The sequence below is a fragment of the Hyperoodon ampullatus genome (assembly GCF_949752795.1).
Source record: "Hyperoodon ampullatus genome assembly, chromosome: 3".
NCBI classification, from domain to species: domain Eukaryota; kingdom Metazoa; phylum Chordata; class Mammalia; order Artiodactyla; family Ziphiidae; genus Hyperoodon; species Hyperoodon ampullatus.
Genome location: NC_136916.1, coordinates 11,206,913 through 11,225,532, shown reverse-complemented (window position 1 = coordinate 11,225,532; position 18,620 = coordinate 11,206,913). Strand labels below are relative to the sequence as shown.

The 18,620-nt window shown below is 40.7% G+C and overlaps 1 protein-coding gene across 1 annotated transcript in view; it reads right to left on the bottom strand.

Annotated features, from left to right (window-relative positions):
- The window catches only part of PRTFDC1 (phosphoribosyl transferase domain containing 1), a gene marked incomplete at both ends in the record, with an annotated part of 97,009 nt that overhangs the window by 18,366 nt on the left and 60,023 nt on the right, over positions 1–18,620 (bottom strand). The gene's annotated exons all lie outside the window — the stretch shown is intronic.

The following is an 18,620-nucleotide window of genomic DNA, read 5'->3' as shown; positions in this document are numbered from 1 at the left end:
ACACACACACACAATGAACAAACTATGGATTGTTCCTTAGTATAAATATCACAATAGAATAACATGGGGGCAGAATGGGAAACAGAGAGCAGGCAGCTTGTTTTCTGGCCTCCTTGCAAAGAGGCATTACAGGAACCGAAGCAGATATCCTACAGGCAACTGGTTTCATGACCAAGCAAGACTGCTGCGATGTTGCAGTCCCTTCAACCAAACAATAACCTAAGTGAGAAGACACCAATAGAGGGACCAGACGTACACTGTGCTGAACCAGGAAACATCTTCGGTTACTGCTGCAGACAGCTGTGGCTTTGGCTAGTTCACTGCTTTTCTCCCTTATCCTGGCAAGAAGGTCCTGCTTCTTTCCCGGGAGAGTTCATTCCATTTGGATCAGGTGGAGCCAGGCCTTACCTGTATACATCAGCTATGCCCGAAGCTATAACCAACCCTGAACTTTCCAGCTACTTAAGCCAATTCATTCCCTTAAAGAAATTTTCCCTTGGGTTGATTTGAATTGGATTCTGTCACTTGCAACTGAGAGTCTAGACCTAGAGTTACTTTGTCATAGCACTGGTCATCCGGAAAGGGAAAAAAAAAGCCAACCAACCAATATAACAGTTTTACCAAGGAAGCAGCCTTTTATTTTTTCACCTTCCTGCTCAAGAGAAAAAAAAAAAGAACCTTAAAACATTCTTACTTCCACTTTGAAAGCATTCATTCCTTACTGCAAAGGAGTGGAGGCAATGTTTGAAGTGGCCCATAAGTTAGATAAAACCAATAATTTTCTTCTTATGGGAAGTGATCTTAAAAGGAGAAAATCAAAGACTATCCAGAATTCGCTGATCTTTTGCTGTTTTTGCACAGGCATCTATAATCATATATTCACAAGCAGTCATGTCAGCAGGTTGAGAACTTGTCAAAAATGTCAAAGGAGAAAATTTTCTTGTCACTTCTGGAGGCGCTGAGATAAGAGGAGTTGATATAGGGAGAATTTCTGTGTATTAGACTCACACATGGTAATAGCAGCAAGAAAAGTAAAATTTCAGTGTCTCCAGAGGACTGAGGTATGCAGAATTGGATGGAACAACTAAACCACAAAGTTTGATGTAAAAAATGAGATTTATACTCTGCTAGATCAGAGTAAATTTCATAATAATTCTACTATTATCATCTCTATTCAGAAACAAAAACACAATACATCAGAAAGCTGAATACAATGCTCTAAGTCACACATTTAGTGTGTTTTCAAGCAAGTCTTATTTCAGAAGGCCTCACTTAGTCCAAGCTTATAACACATTTTTAATATTAGATTTGCCCTTAATTCATCTGGAATTTATATCTTCCAAGTGTGTATACAGTCAATTGTCCTACCATTTACTGAATTGTTTATTTTTTTCCCTACTGGTTTGAAATGTCATTTTTATCATATCCTTCATTCTAATATGCAAGGATCAATTTCTATATACTTCTGTTTCATTAACCGAAAATGTCTATTTCAGCATCAAAACCATACTGTTAAATTATTATAGCTTTTTAGTATGTTTTAGTGTCTGGTAGAGCAAGTCCTCATTTTTTGTTCTTCTAAAAAACTGTCTTGGCTACTTTTGCACATTTATTCTCCTATCTGGTGGGTTGTTAAGAAGATCAAATGAATTAATACACACAGAACATTTAGAACAGAGCCTGGCATACGGTAAGCACTCAGTAGATGCTAGCTGTGACTGATTTCTTCCCTTTCCTCCCTCCCTCCCTCCCTTTCTTTCTTCCTTCCCTCCCTCCCTGGAAACAATCACCCCTCAATCCTCCCTAGTACACTGGAGTCTGGAGCTCCCTGGTTTAATGACTCCGGAAAATATGTCTGGGATGGAGAAGGGCAATTAGAGGTCCAACTTCTCCATTCATATGCTTCCCATTGCCTTGCTGAGTCCAGACCATTCATCACTCTACCTTCTAAGAACCTGGTGACAAACTAGTAAGCCTTTCAGGAATCCTGTGGCCTGATGACTCCTCTCTACTCTTTGAAATCAGCCTCCATAGACATTCAGATTTTCACTTTCTCTATTTTGCTGAGTCAATGCCCTTCCTTAATCAGTTTTATCACCTAAAAAACAACACTGACATCTCTTGCCCACTGAGGTCTTCTCCCTTTCCTCTCATCCTTGTGGGTATATATATATCTTGTTTATTTCTTTACTGTCATTTCGCTGGGGTTTCAGGAAAAAAAGGAGTTAACTGAATGCATTCAATTCACTGTGTTTAACCATAACATTTTTCTAGTGGTTCAAAAACATCCTTATATTCCTAGGATTGATTTTTTTTTTTTTTTTTTTTTTTTTACACCACTGGTTTTGATTTGAAACTATTTTCTTTGGGATTGTTCATCTGATCTTCGTAAGTAAGAATGACCTACAATTTTCCTCTCTTTTGCTACCTTTGTGGATTTTTAAAGCCAGTTATATAAGCCACATATGGGTTGGGTGACTCTTTGTCTTTTTTCTATATGCTAGAAAGGTCTGTATATGGGTGAATTTATCTATTTTGCTAAGGTTCAGTAGAGCTCAGAATAGGTATTATTTAATCCCCAATTTACAAACAAGGAACTGGACGCAGCAAGAGTCTGAGTAACTTGCCCAAAGAGGTACTACTAGTAAGTGAAGGAATCCAGTTCAATTCTAGAATTGCCTGAACTGACATTATTCTTGTGTTAATCACCCCCGTCCTCCACAATATTCCTAGAAGGTAGAAGTAATAGTACATCTCTGAGAGTAACATGGAGAAGAAATTGGGTCCTGGTTGTACTAATGTAGTAAAATATATAAGCTGAAATGGCTAGGAGAAATCTACGTCTTGAAAGAAATATTGGTAGCTGTTGTGTGGGTTTATTTAAATAGCAAAGGAAGTCTCTGATGTATAGTTCAGGCATCCTCAGAAAGAAATATATTGGAAATTTCTAGTTTAGGTGACCTGATCTCCAGGTGCAAAAAAGAGCTCAGCAGGTATGGTGGCTACTCAAGCAAGAGAATGTGGACTGTTTAGATAATGTTTAGGAAAAAACATAACCGAGGAAGAATAAATATCCTGAATTCCTTTTGAGGAACCGGAAGGGGAAAAGTAAAGAAAACAAATAAACAAAAGAACCACTCTCTCAGCCATTCATTTCCAAAGTCAGAGCAACTTGCTTCATTCAGAATCTATACACGCAAAGGCTTTCTCAACATGCTCCGCCTCCACAGATGCCCTAACTTTGCTTTTTCCCTCTTCTTTTCAGCCTCATCCTCCCTCTCAGCTCTTCTCCTGTGTTCAGTAAGGTCATCAGTACTATATCAAATGGATAGAGAGGCAAACCCCAAACCAAAACAGTTCATTATAAGAAGCTTTTAATGATCAAACTGGAGAGCTTCTAATGAAAATATTGCAAACTGTTGAAAAAATTTTCAAAAACTCTAACATTGATACCAAGTCAGATAACAAGGACAGGTGAATCAGTTCCAGTGTTTTCTTTTTAACCAGCTGTTGATGTAGGGTGTGGGTCCCTGAGTACTTTAAGCAGCCTGGGGTCAAAGTAGAGGTCACAGGGCAGTCAGAGCTGGTGGCTTGTGTGCCTGTCCCTTGCTTCACCCAGAGCAGCTCCTCTTATCTCTGTTATATTAACTGGGTTCAAGGTAAGATGGTGGTGGCCAAAAAGTTTGAAAACTCTCATGTCAATACTTTCTTCCTTTGAAATGGACTTGCCTTCTTTTCAGTTCTTGTTCATTTAAATATCCATTTGTTTCTGGGATCATTTTTGTTTAGAAACTCATTCTTACAACCTACGTGGGTAAATTGTGAGAAAGGAACATGGTGACTGGTGAACAGGCAGCCAGTGTCCCCAGGTCCCCTGGGGACCAGACTTCCTGGGTTCCAGTCCCAGCCCCACCTTCTCTTAGTTGTATGACTTTGAGGAAGCTACTTAACCCCTCAGTGCTCCACTGTCCCTGTCTATAAAAAGAGTATGTCAATAGTTCCCACCTCCTAGGATTATTGGGAGGAGTAAATGAACTAATATGAATTCAGCACTTAGGAAAGTGCCTGGCGTGTAATAAGCAGTTCCTAAAGTAAGCCTTGTCTTCTCATCATCTACTTTTAGTCTAAGAAACTTGCACATCTACCTGAATTTCCTAACATTGACTTTGTGACGATTCTTCGTTCAGTTCAATGAGCACACGACCGCTATGTGAATGCCTCGTGCTCTGAGGTTAGGGTTTCTGAGGCTGACAGCCACCCATGAGGCATGTGGTTAAGAAGGACTCATGGCCTTCTGTTGCCACTTTGCATCATGGCTACAGTCTTGATTCAAAACAAGCTCAGTTGTATGGTCCTTTGGGGTTTCTCAGTGACCTCTCCCCAGTTCCCAAGCTGTGATGTCTGAATCTTTAAAGTAGACCATTTCATGGGTATAATAAGCATCATTCCACTCTGCTGTTTTCATCTTTCTTCTCAATAGACAGAAGCCACCTGGAGATGATGCTCAGACCCACTTTTGTCCTTATCAGCTCTCGTCTGTTGGAGCCATTTATAGTCAGTAAAAAGTTACCCTTGAAATTGCTTTACAAGATGGCACCAGAAGATCTGTAGTAGAACATGAGAATGGGGCTTCCCTGGTGGCGCAGTGGCTGAGAGTCCGCCTGCCGATGCAGGGGACACGGGTTCGTGCCCCGGTCCAGGAAGATCCCACATGCCGCGGAGCGGCTGGGCCCGTGAGCCATAGCCGCTGAGCCTGCGCGTCCGGAGCCTGTGCTCCGCAATGAGAGAGGCCACAACCATGAGAGGCCCGCGTACCGCAAAAAAAAAAAAAAAAAAAAGAGAATGGATGGCTGGTTTTCTGATAATTTTCCCAGGCCTGGCTCCATTTTTGCCTTGGGGATCATGAGATACCCCAATTCTTTCCTTTAATCCACCACCTCAGCTTAAGGTAATTTAAAATAGATTTACACTACTTGTCAATAACAGAACCTTGACTAAGGTTTCACACCAACTTACAGGAGAAGTCAATATTTGCAAATTATGATAAATATTATTAGTGACAGCTTATTGGTGACACATCATCACTCATCACTGAGGGACACTCATCACTGTGCTGCATGAGACCCTAGAGCTCCCGGCACACAACGTACTGCTTCCTCCTCCATGTCTTAGCTCGTGGCTGCTCCTGTCACACCTCCCCATCTTTCTTCACAGGACTAATTCCTACTCTTTCTTCAAGACTCAGTTCAGGTGTCATCTCTTCTAGGAAGCTTTCCAGGAGTCCCCTGGATGTGATGTGTCCCCGTAACACTCTATGCATATCTGCATGTCAATAGACCACGTCCAACAGGAATTTTCTGTGAATGCAGCAATTGCCAATGGCATGAGAACTTCAGCACAAACAGCTTTATTTTCATCCTAACTGCACCCCCAGTGGCTGGCACACTGTGGCATCCAGTGTTTGTTGAGCTATACTGAAGCATCTGCATACATGTGTTTGCTATATTTTTAATACTTCTTCCTCTACCCATGGGAGACACTAAGTGTTCTCAGGCAGCACTTGGTTTCTCTTGCTTTAAGTTCTTTCTCCAGCTGTCCAGGAGATGGAAGGAGCTTACTGCCCATTAGAGATGGAGAAAAAATAAAAACTATAAACAAACACATATGAGAAAATATCTGTAACGCTCAATTGAAAGGGGCACAAATGAAACTGACTTGAGTAACTTGCAAGATGGGAAGACTGACAGAATACAGAACCTCCTCTGTGATGTCTGAATGATTCCCACCCAAACTATGTTTCTTTCTTCTTATTACTAGTATTTTATTATCTCAGTTATCAAGGAGCCTTCTCAGTACTTTGAAAAATCTAAATGTGAAAATCCATGTGAATTCTGAACATGAAACATATGAAAATATGAATTAGTAAGGTAGGTTAATATCAGTCTTTCATTTCATGATTAGTAAAGGATACATTTTAAAGCCAAACTAGCATTTTAGCCCAGAAAAAAATATGTATATATTAGCATGTACAATTTAGCTCATTTGAAAGAACACATACGTTTTGCATTTCCTGAATTTGGTGTGTAACTTTGCAAGCAGGATTCAAGGACAAAATGGCCTTCTGTGTGATGACAATGATTTATTGCTCTATTGTGATTGGTATTCCACACCACCCAGTCTCTAAGAGGGGTACTGGTTAGCTCAGAGTAATCCCCACCCAACAGAGAAAAGCTCTTTTTTTAATGAGAAATAAAGCAATCTTGGGTCAGAAGAAGCGACCACAATGATGAGAAGCTACAGGCTGGTAGGAATAATAAAGGGTCACCAAGAAAAAGGAAAAAGGGAGGAGAAAGAAGAAAATGGACCTTTACTTCAATTTATTTATAAAAGACCCCAGGAAAGAGGAAACTCAGTTTAAAAACAGATTCGGTGACTTTGCTTTACATGGACCCTGAAACCTTGAAGCAGGATATCGTTCTGTTTTAAACCTCGGTATGGATTTGTTGTTTTGGTTTAAATTATGTTTTTAAATTATGAGTCAGAAAGAAAAACAAGTTGAACCCTTGACACAACTCAATGACCCCAAAGGACTTCAGTAAAATCTATGTTTTCAAATGTGGATGACCATATCTCAGTGGTGACTATTTCTTGAAAGGTCATTTTCTCCACACAATTTTTTTTCCCTAGATAACCCAGGGAAGATTCATAATTATAACTTTTAAAAAAAGAACCAAATGGAAATTGTTTTTCAACAGTAAAGAAATCTTAAGCCAGCTCTCACAGACCTGTTTTAAGATTGCCAGGGGATGGGACGGTGAACAGGAAGGGCCAAGGGAGAGGACGGGTAGCACATCCCGTGCCAGGGAGACCTCCAAAACACACATTGCTTTCTGGCATTAGACTGGATCTGCCTTTGCTCCCACCCAATTGTACTCTGGGTCCAAAGGGTCCTGCTTCCTTGTGTGACCTCTCAGCTCAAAATATTTCTGCAGTTGCCCATGCCTGCAGAATGAAGTCTCACTGTGTCATCGCGATGGGCAGGGCCATCCTTAGAGCCAGGCAACAGAGGTCTTGCACATCACAAATACCAAAACACAAAGACATTTGCTTTTTTCTTTTTGGTCTTAAAAGGAAGTTTTGGGGGAAAATTCTGGAATAGTTTGAGCTAATGAGAATTATGCAATAGGGACATGTGTGCTGAACTGGGCTTTTCCTCCCACCCCTGACCCTCACAGGGCCAAATTTGTGGTGGGGCAGGTGGTGGTGGCCTCCCTTGGGAAGCCAGACAAAGAGGCACTGGTCTATTTTCCAGTTGGCTGCCCTAAATCACCCAAAGCAGATGCCTCAGAGACTGGACTCCCCAGATAACTGGGCTCCCTCCCGCCTCTCTGCTCAGGAAGTAGGGTCTCAGAGGCATCTGAGTTGGAAAAGAGAGGCATGAAGAATCTAGCTGCCCCAACTCCCTGGAAAGCTTAACCCGGCCAGTCCCATGAGGGGTTCAGGCAGACTCGGTCACCATCCAGGAGCTGGTCCTGGGCCCAGCTGGTGCCCCACCCTGCCTAGCAGGTACACGGCTCTGCTCGGGCTTGTAGGCTGCAGGGATGAGCGCCGCTCCTGCAGCCTCCAGCTCAGGTGATCTGGCTAGAAACATGAGCCTGGCCATGGACAAAGCTGTAAAAATTTTCAAAACCTTAACTATTTAGGTATATGCTATGTGAATCTCCATTTGTTCTCTTGCCTTGGGCCTCATACACAGTAGGGGCAAAACGAACTTTGAGAACCATTTACCAAGTGCCAGGCACTACGCTAAGGCCATTGCTTACATGAATCCTAACAAAGTCCCATGAGGTGTGATCCAGCCATTGTGCTATTTGGTATTTACCTGCGGAATCGAACACTTAGGTGCATACAAAAACTTGCACCCTAGCCCCTGTGGAAAACAGTATGGAGGTTCCTCAGAAAACTAAAAATAGAATCACCATATGATAAGGCAATCCCACTCCTGGGCATATATCCAGAGAAAAGTATAATTCAAAAAGATGCATGCACCCCTATGTTCATAGCAGCAATATTCACAATAGCCAAGACATGGAAACAACCTAAATGTCCATTGACAGAGGAAGGATAAAGAAGATCTACATACACACAAACACACACACACACACACACACACACGCATAAGGGAATATTACTCAGCCATAAAAAAGAGTGAAATAATGCCATTTGCAGCAACATGGATGCAACTAGAGATTATGATATTAAGTGAAGTAAGTTAGAGAAGAACAAATATTATATGATATCACTTACATGCAGAATCTAAAATACAACACAAATGAACCTATCTATGAAACAGAAACAGAATCACGGACAGAGAATAGACTGGTGGTTGCCAAGGGGTTGTGGGAGGGATGGAGTGGGAGAATGCGGTCCGCAGATGTAAGCCTTTATATATGGAATGGATAAACAACAAGGACCTACTGTACAGCACAGAGAACTACAGTCAATATCCTATGATAAACCATAATGGAAGAGAATATTTTAAAAAGAATGTATATATATGTATAACTGAATCACTTTGCTGTACAGCAGAAATTAACGTAACACTGTAAATCAACTATACTTCAATAAAAAATATTAAAACTGAAAAAAAAATTAAGGAAAAACTCGCACCTGGATGTTTAGAGCAGTTTTATTCACAATTGCCAAACATGGAAGCAACCAAGATATCCTTCAGTGGGTGAAGAGATAAATAGACTGTGATACATCCAGACAATGGAATATTATTCAGCACTAAAAAGAAATGAGCTATCAAGCCATGAAAAGAAGCTTAAATGCATATTACTAAGTGAAAGAAGTCAATCTGACAAGGGTATATATTGTATGATTCCAACTAAACGACTTTCTTAAAAAGGCGAAACTACGGAGACAGTAAAAAGATTGGTAGTTGCCAGGGATTCGGGGGGAGGAAGAGATGAAAAGGCAGAGCACATTTTTTAGGCGATTTTTAGGGTCGTGAAAATACTCTATGATACCACAGTGATGGATACATATTATTACATATTTATCTAAACCCATTAGAATGTACAACACCAGGAGTGGACCCGGTGAGAGCTGCCATTTCTTCTCCTCCAGGTCTGTTTTTGACTGACATCCTTTAACAAGTGTGGTCCTTGTCATCAAGGTGGTCAAGACCAGTGCCCATCACTGATCCGGTAGTAGTTTCAACAGGTGAAGAAATCAGCCTGGCTGGCATCATACGTGGTCTTCACCATGGGCTTCATCATGTGCCAAGCTTGCGGAATCTTGGTTCCCAGGCCAGAGGTTGGGCCCGAGCTCCTGCGATGGGAGCTCCGAGTCCAAACTGCTGGACTAACAGAGAACCTCACACCCCAGGGAATATCAATAGGAGTGAGGCCTCCTGGAGGTCCTCATCTCAGCACCAGGACCCAGCTCTATTCAACTGCCCGCAAACTCCAGTGCTGGACGTCTCAGGCCAAACAACCAGTAAGACAGGACTACAGCACCACCCATTTAAAAAAAAAAAAAAGAAATGACAAAAAAATATGTTACAGATGAAGGAGCAAGGTAGAAACCTACAAGACCAAATAAATGAAGAAAAAAATAGGTAACCTACTTGAAAAAGAATTCACAGTAATGATAGTAAAGATGATCCAAAATCTGGGAAAGAGAATGAAGAAAATACAAGAAACATTTAACACGGATCCAGAAGAACTAAAGAGCAAACAAACAGTGATGATCAACACAATTAGTGAAATTAAAAATACTCTAGAAGGAATCAATAACAGAATAACTGAGGCAGAAGAATGGATAAGTGAGCTGGAAGATAAAATGATGGAAATAACTGCCAGGGAGCAGAATAAAGAAAGAAGAATTAAAACAATTGAGGACAGTCTCAGACACTTCTGAACAACATTAAATGCACCAACACTGGAAATATAGGGGTCCCAGAAGAAGAAAAAAAGAAAGGGTCTGAGAAAATATCTGAAGACATTATAGTCGAAAACTTCCCTAACATGGGAAAGGAAGTAGTCAAACAAGTCCAGGAAGCACAGAGAGTACCATACAGGATAAACCCAAAGAGAAACATGCCGAGACACGTATTAATAAAACTATCAAAAATTAAACACAAAGAAAAAATATTAAAAGCAGCAAAGGAAAAGCAACAAATAACATACAAGGGAATCCCCACAAGGTTAACACCTGATTTTTCAGCAGAAACTCTGCAAGCCAGAAGGGAGTGGCAGGACATATTTAAAATGATGAAAGGGAAAAACCTACAACCAAGATTATTCTACCCAGCAAGGATCTCATTCAGATTCGATGGAGAAATTAAAACCTTTACAGATAAGCAAAAGTTAAGAGAATTTGGCACCACCAAACCAGCTCTACAACAAATGCTAAAAGAACTTCTCTAGGCAGGATACACAAGAGAGGGAAAAGACCTAAAAAACAAACACAAAACAATTAAGAAAATGGTAATAGGAACATACACAGAGATAATTACCTTAAATGTAAATGGACTAAATGCTCCCACCAAAAGACATAGACTGGCTGAATGAATACAAAAACAAGACCCATACATATGCTGCTTACAAGACACCCACTTCAGACCTAGGGACACATACAGACTGAAAGTGAGGGGATGGAAAAAGATATTCCATGCAAATGGAAATCAAAAAAAAGCTGGAGTAGCAATTCTCATATCAGACAAAATAGACTTTAAAATAAAGACTATTACAAGAGACAAAGAAGGACACTACATAATGATCAAGGGATCAATCCAAGAAGACATAACAATTGTAAATATTTATACACCCAACATAGGAGCACCTCAATACATAAGGCAAATGCTAACAGCCATAAAAGGGGAAATCGACAGTAACACAATGATAGTAGGGGACTTTAACACCCCACTTTCACCAATGGACTGATCATCCACAATGAAAATAAATAAGGAAAAAGAAGCTTTAAATGACACATTAAGCAAGACGGACTTAATTGATATTTATAGGACATTACATCCTAAAACAACAGAATACATTTTCTTCTCAAGTGCTCATGGAACATTCTCCAGGACAGACCATATCTTGGGTCACAGATCAAGCCTTGGTAAATTTACGAAAATTGAAATTGTATCAAGAATCTTTTCAGATCACAACCTTATGAGACTAGATATCAATTCCAGGAAAAAAACTGTAAAAAATACAAACACTTGGAGGCTAAACAATATACAACTAAATAACCAAGAGATCACTGAAGAAATCAAAGAGGAAATCAAAGAATACCTAGAAACAAATGACAATGAAAACATGATGACCCAAAACCTATGGGATGCAGCAAAAGCAGTTCTATGAGGGAAGTTTATAGCAATACAATCCTACCTCAAGAAACAAGAAACATTGCAAATAAACAACGTAAACTTACACCTAAAGCAATTAGAGAAAGAAGAACAAAAAACCCCCAAAGTCAGCAGAAGGAAAGAAATCATAAAAATCAGATCAGAAATAAATGAAAAAGAAATGAAGGAAATGATAGCAAAGATCAATAAAATTAAAAGCTGGTTCTTTGAGAAGATAAACAAAATTGATACACCATTAGCCAGACTCATGAAGAAAAAAACAGAGAAGACTCAAATCAACAGAATTAGAAATGGAAAAGGAGAAGTAACAACTGACACTGCAGAAATACAAAGGATCATGAGAGATTACTACAAGCAACTCTATGCCAATAAAATGGACAACCTGGAAGAAGTGGCAAAATTCTTAGAAAAGCACAACCTTCCGAGACTGAACCAGGGGGAAATAGAAAATATAAACTGACCAATCACAAGCACTGAAATTGATACTGTGATTAAAAATCTTCCAATAACAAAAGCCCAGGACCAGATGGCTTCACAGGTGAATTCTTTCAAACATTTAGAGAAGAGCTAACACCTATCCTTCTCAAACTCTTCCAAAATATAGCAGAGGAAGGAACACTCCCAAACTCATTCTACGAGGCCACTATCACCCTGATACCAAAACCAAAGTTGTCACAAAGAAAGAAAACTACAGGCCAATATCTCTGATGAACATAGATGCAAAAATCCTCAACAAAATACTAGCAAACAAAATCCAACAGCATGTTAAAAGGATCATACACCATGATCGAGTGGGGTTTATCTCAGGAATGCAAGGATTCTTCAATATACACAAATCAATCAATATGATACACCATATTAACAAACTGAAGGATAAAAACCATGTGATAATCTCAATAGATATAGAAAAAAGCTTTCGACAAAATTCAACACCCATTTATGATAAAAACTCTCCAGAAAGTAGGCATAGAGGGAACTTACCTCAACATAACAAAGGCCATATATGACAAACTCACAGCCAACATCGTTCTCAATGGTGAAAAACTGAAACCATTTCCTCTAAGATCAGGAACAAGAAAAGGTTGCCCACTCTCGCCACTATTGCTCAGCATAGTTTCAGAAGTTTTAGCCACAGCAATCAGAGAAGAAAAGGAAATAAAAGGAATCCAAATCGGAAAAGAAGTTAAACTGTCACTTTTTGCAGATGACATGATACTATACATAGAGAATCCTAAAAATGCTACCAGAAAACTGCTAGAGCTAATCAATGAATGTGGTAGAGTAGCAGGATACAAAATTAATGCACAGAAATCCCTTGAATTCCTATACACTAATGATGAAAAATCTGAAAGAGAAATTAAGCAAACACTCCCATTTATCATTGCAACAAAAAGAATAAAATACCTAGGAATAAACCTACCTAAGGAGACAAATGACCTGTATGCAGAAAACTATAAGACACTGATGAGACAAATTACAGATGATACAAACAGATGGAGAGATCTACTATGTTCTTGGATTGGAAGAATCAACATTGTGAAAATGACTGTACTACCCAAAGCAATGTACAGATTCAATGCAATCCCTATCAAACTACCACTGGCATTTTTCACAGAACTAGAACAAAAAATTTCACAATTTGTATGGAAACACAAAAGACCCCGAATAGCCAAAGCAATCTTGAGAAAGAAAAACGGAGCTGGAGGAATCAGGCTCCCTCACTTCTTACTATACTACAAAGCTACAGTAATCAACACAGCATGGTACTGGCACAAAGACAGAAATATAGATCAATGGAACAGGATAGAAAGCCCAGAGATTAAACCCATGCACATATGGTCACCTTATCTTTGATAAAGGAGGCAAGAATATACAATGGAGAAAAGACAGCCTCTTCAATAAGTGGTGCTGGGAAAATTGGACAGCTACATGTAAAAGAATGAAATTAGCACACTCCCTAACACCATACACAAAAATAAACTCAAAATGGATAAAAGACCTAGATGTAAGGCCAGACACTATAAAACTCTTCGAGGAAAACATAGGCAGAACACACTATGACATAAATCACAATAAGATCCTTTTTGACCCACCTCCTAGAGAAATGGAAATAAAAACAAAAATAAACAAATGGGACCTAATGAAACTTAAAAACTTTTGCACAGCAAAGGAAACTGTAAACAAGATGAAAAGACAACCCTCAGAATGGGAGAAATATTTGCAAATAAAGCAACTGACAAAGGAGTAATCTCCAAAATTTACAAGCAGCTCATGCAGCTCAATATCAAAAAAAAACAAACAACCCAATCCAAAAATGGGTAGAAGACCTAAATAGATATTTCTCCAAAGAAGATATACAGATTGCTAACAAACACATGAAAGGATGCTCAACGTCACTAATCATTAGAGAAATGCAAATCAAAACTACAATGAGGTATCACCTCACACCAGTCAGAATAGCCACCACCAAAAAATCTGCAAAGAATAAATGCTGAAGTGGGTGTGGAGAAAAGGGAACCCTCTTGCACTGTTGGTGGGAATGTAAAATTGATACAGCCACTATGGAGAACAGTATGGAGGTTCCTCAAAAAACTAAAAATAGAACTAGCATACGACACAGCAATCCCACTACTGAACATATATCCTGAGAAAATCATAATTCAAAAAGAGTCATGTACCACAATGTTCATTGCAGCACTATTTACAATAGCCAGGACATGGAAGTAACCTAAGTGTCCACCGACAGATGAATGGATAAAGAAGATGTGGTACACATATACAGTGGAATACTACTCAGCCATAAAAAGTAAGGAAATTGAGTTATTTGTTGTCAGGTGGATGGACCTAGAGTCTGTCATACAGAGTGAAGTAAGTCAGAAAGAGAAAAACAAATACCGTATGCTAACACATATATATGGAATCTAAAAAGAAAATGGTTCTGATGAACCTAGGGGCAGGACAGGAATAAAGATACAGACTTAGAGAATGGACTTGAGGACATGGGGAGGGGAAGGGTAAGCTGGGACGAAGTGAGAGAGTAGCATTGATACGTATACACTACCAAATGTAAAACAGATAGCTAGTGGGAAGCAGCTGCACGACATAGGGAGATCAGTTCGGTGCTTTTTGACCACCTAGAGGGGTGGGATAAGGAGGGTGGGAGGGAGATGCAAGAGGGAGGGGATATGGGGATATATGTATGCATATAGCTGATTTACTTTGTTATACAGCAGAAACTAACACAACACTGTAAAGCAGTTATACTCCAATAAAGATGTTAAAAAAAAATTGAAAGGCAAATCATTATGATACGGAGTGAAGAAAGCATTTCTTAAATAAAACACCATAAAGAAAAAAAAAGAGTGAACACTACTGTAAACTATGGACTTTGGGTGATGATGATGAATCAATGTAGGTTCATCAGCTGTAACCCAGGTGCCACTCTGGTCAGGGATGTTGAAAACGGGAGAGGCTAAGTGTGTGTAGAGGTGGTGGGTATACAGGAACTCTCTCTCCTTTCCCTGGATTTTGCTGTGAACCTGAAACTGCTCTAAAATATTAAAAAATCTTTTTTTTTTTTTTTTTTTTTTTTTGGCGGTACGCGGGCCTCTCACTGCCGTGGCCTCTCCCGTTGCTGAGCACAGGCTCCGGACACGCAGGCTCAGCGGCCATGGCTCTCAGCCCAGCTGCTCCGCGGCATGTGGGATCCTCCCGGACCGGGGCACGAACCCACGTCCCCTGCATCGGCAGGTGGACTCTCAACCACTGAGCCACCAGGGAAGCCCTAAAAAAAATCTTAAAAAAAAAAAAAAATCTTATGAGGCAACAGGTAACTTAAATAAAGTGTAAGTAATTTTTCCAAAGGTCCCACAGCTGGAAAGTGATGGAGCTGAAGACAGAGCAGAGACTGACCCTGTGTCTTGCTCCAAGGCCTCCATCTAACCAATACGTCCTAGAGAAGCGACCCCTGTGTGTGACTTGCTCCTTTACTCCTTCTGCACATGAATCACCTGGGCAGGTTGTGATCCCGTCTGGGGTAGGGCCTGACAGCTTGCATTTCTAACGAGCTCCCTGGCAACAGGGATGGGGCAGGTCCAGAGGGGACACTGATTTGCCAGGGTCTGTGTTCCACCCACACCAACCTGCTGCCTGAGTCCAGTGCACACCCTGCGTTTTATCATCACCAGTGTCTTACTGATGCTCCCTCCACCAAGAATGTCTTTCTGCCACATCTCTGCTTGTCAAAGATCATGATCTCCTTTAGATATACAAATTAAAGTCTACTCTCATGACGAATCATCACCTGACCCCCACCCACCCCCGCCAACAGCCAGAGTCAATTTCTCCCTCTGATGTGCTTCCCTTGCCTTCAGCACCATTTCATGCAGCGCTTGCTTCTTCCTTGTTAACTGGCGTCTCCCTGCTCATTGGCTGTGCATCTGTTCACTTCTGCTGTTTTGAAAGCATCTGGAGGAGAGGGACTCTCTTTCATCTTCATAGGTTCCTTAACACTGAGCAGGGCTTTGTATGCAGAAAGGAACATGACCCTCCCTTGCCCCCTTCCTTGTCTTCCTGATATTCGACCTCTCTTCTATCAAATAGGACAATAACACCCACACATTTGGATTGTTGTGAGGTTTAAATTAAATGTCATACGTAAAATGCCTCACCCACAGTAAGCTCCTGATAAGTATTTATTGAACTGGATTTTCCTCTTTTATTATCTGAATAAGGAAAGGACGTGGGCGTGGAGGTGAGTTAATGACAGAGCCAGGCCTGATACCAGGTATCTTAACCTTTATTCTAGTCTAGTCATTTTTCCACTGTATCAAGCTCTATTTTGGTTATGTGAGTAACTCCCAGTCATTCGTGTGACTAAAATTTATCGCTATTTACAGAAGAAACCTAGAATATTGTTTCCTGGTTCACATTTTCTGTACGATTTCACTGGCTAGAGTTCAGACAGAGCTTACAAATAAAAGGCATTGATGTATCCTCACATCCTGGTAAACGATAAAGTAACATAATATATTTAATATCCATCTATAATGTAATGGTATGTCTATGTAACTCAAAACAACCAAATTTAGCAATAGGAAATGGTTCCAGATTAAACATGATCATACAAGAGAAAATGAATGATTATGATCAACCAGAGTGATTACCTTCACCAATTACTCACTGGGACACCTTGGCAAACTCACTTGATTTCTCAGTTACTTCATCTGGAAAACGCACACACTACCAACCGCCTTACTCGCTTCTCAGGGTTCATGTGATGAGCAAAAAATTGCCAATTTATGCAAATGCTATGAAAAATATAGCAAACTTTCTATGTGCAAAAAATCATTTACAGTATCTTTGGGCATAATCCTGAGCTGAGGGGAAAGGCAACATATAGAGAGTGGAAGGCTTGGGGAGGACCAAGTATTAGGTATTTCATCTACTATTAGTACTTTTTAGATCGATGGTCTTTGCTCCAAGTATCTAAATGAGACATGAGTCATATGTGAGGAGGCTGGAGAGCAGAATGCTTCCAGAGCCACCTTCCCCTTTTCAGAATAAGAAAAGATGGTTTATTTGATGTAGGCATGTTGATTGGCAGTGCAGGCTTGCAAATTCCTTCGGTATTAAGTCATGTCTTCAAAACTGGGTGGGGCGCTGAGTTATGAAGTTTTTTTCTTTTCCTCTGGAAGCCAGGGCTTGGAAGTAGCTGAAGAGGTCATGTGAACTAAATTGGGTGGTCTCGGGAAAATTCCGTATAAACAGCATTGCTCATCTAAAAGTAGCCCAAAATGCTGCACATCTGCCTGTCCATATAAAACAAACAGAATCTGGACTCCATTAATGTGCCTGAGGAATAAATTATTCTCTAATAAATGTTCTTATAATCACAGTGGAGAGGAAGGTCGAGGACACCAAAGGAAATGAGACTCCGCTGCACCGATCTGTTGGCGGAAGCCTGGAGGAGGAGTGAGAGGAGGAAGAAGTCCACAGCTGTGTCTGATGCAAGAGAGGCCGTGCCTTCTCTAGAGATGGGGAGTGTAGAGGCTCCGGGAGGGTACCTTATTCTAGACTGCCAAGGAGAATGCCAAATCACCCCGGGAGGGGGCTTTTGCTCTTAGCTTTTGCCGGATGATCCAAGAACAACTCAATGAGACATTCAACTGAGCTCCAGACCCAATGACCTCTGTGCCCTGAAGGTCACAATGTCCCCATGACATGGGCTACTGAGCTCCAGCAACGATGGAACAGGGCACTTGGGCTGTCGGGTTTTTGCATCCAGATATTGCTAATGCACGAAACACCTACTTTTCTCTACCTTTGCCCTGTCGAATATTTGCTGTCATTGGCTGATGAGCACAAGGGCCCTTGTTTTGTAAGGGGAGACAGAGAAGTCTGATTGACTCAGAGGTGGTGGGGAAGAGAGAAGAGGAGGCTGGAGGGTGATGTGGCCTCTGTTCCCTGTCTGGCTTCCTGGACTGCATTTGAGCCCTGCTGCTGAAGGACTGAACTGCTTTCATTATAGACTGTAAGATTCTTGCAGGGGTGAGAGGTCTGAGGCACGGTAGGCTCAGAATTGTCTGGGGCGCCCTGCCTCTGTGAGAAACTTGGCCCGGCCCTGGGACCCAGAGGGCTGGCACTCTCACAATAGGGCCCATTAGCGAAGGCTTCACTAATGATGCTAGAAGAGGCTTCTCAGGCACAGACTGAGTAGGGGCTGACCGAGGAGGTGGCAGATGCGTTGTGGTAAGTGCAGCTGACAGACTGATTTGTGTACCCATGTGAGGACCCATTTGGGGACTCTCAGAAATCACTGAAGATTACATTCTTGATTGGGCAGATGGGAAACGTTCAACCCCAATTCAATGAACTTTGGGCGTACTCATAAGTGGATCCAATTTTGTATTTACCAACTGGTAATGCCCAAGGTCAAAGCTACATAGAAAATGACATTTGGGTTTTGGAAATTTCAGGTATTTATTTGGCATTTATATAATCTTCCTCTGGCTATGCCACACTCATTTGTTGTAAAAGTCACGATGTCTTTAACATAATGGAGTTCGTGAAACTATTTCCTAATACATCTTGCTTTCCTAATTTTAAAAAACGTTAAGGCAATGATTTTTATTACTGTTGTAGCTTCAAAATTTCATTATACTTTGGATAAGGCTCTGTGACTTCTGTTTCTTGTCAAGACAGAATAAAAAAGACCAGATTTACTCTCTTGCAAGTCACA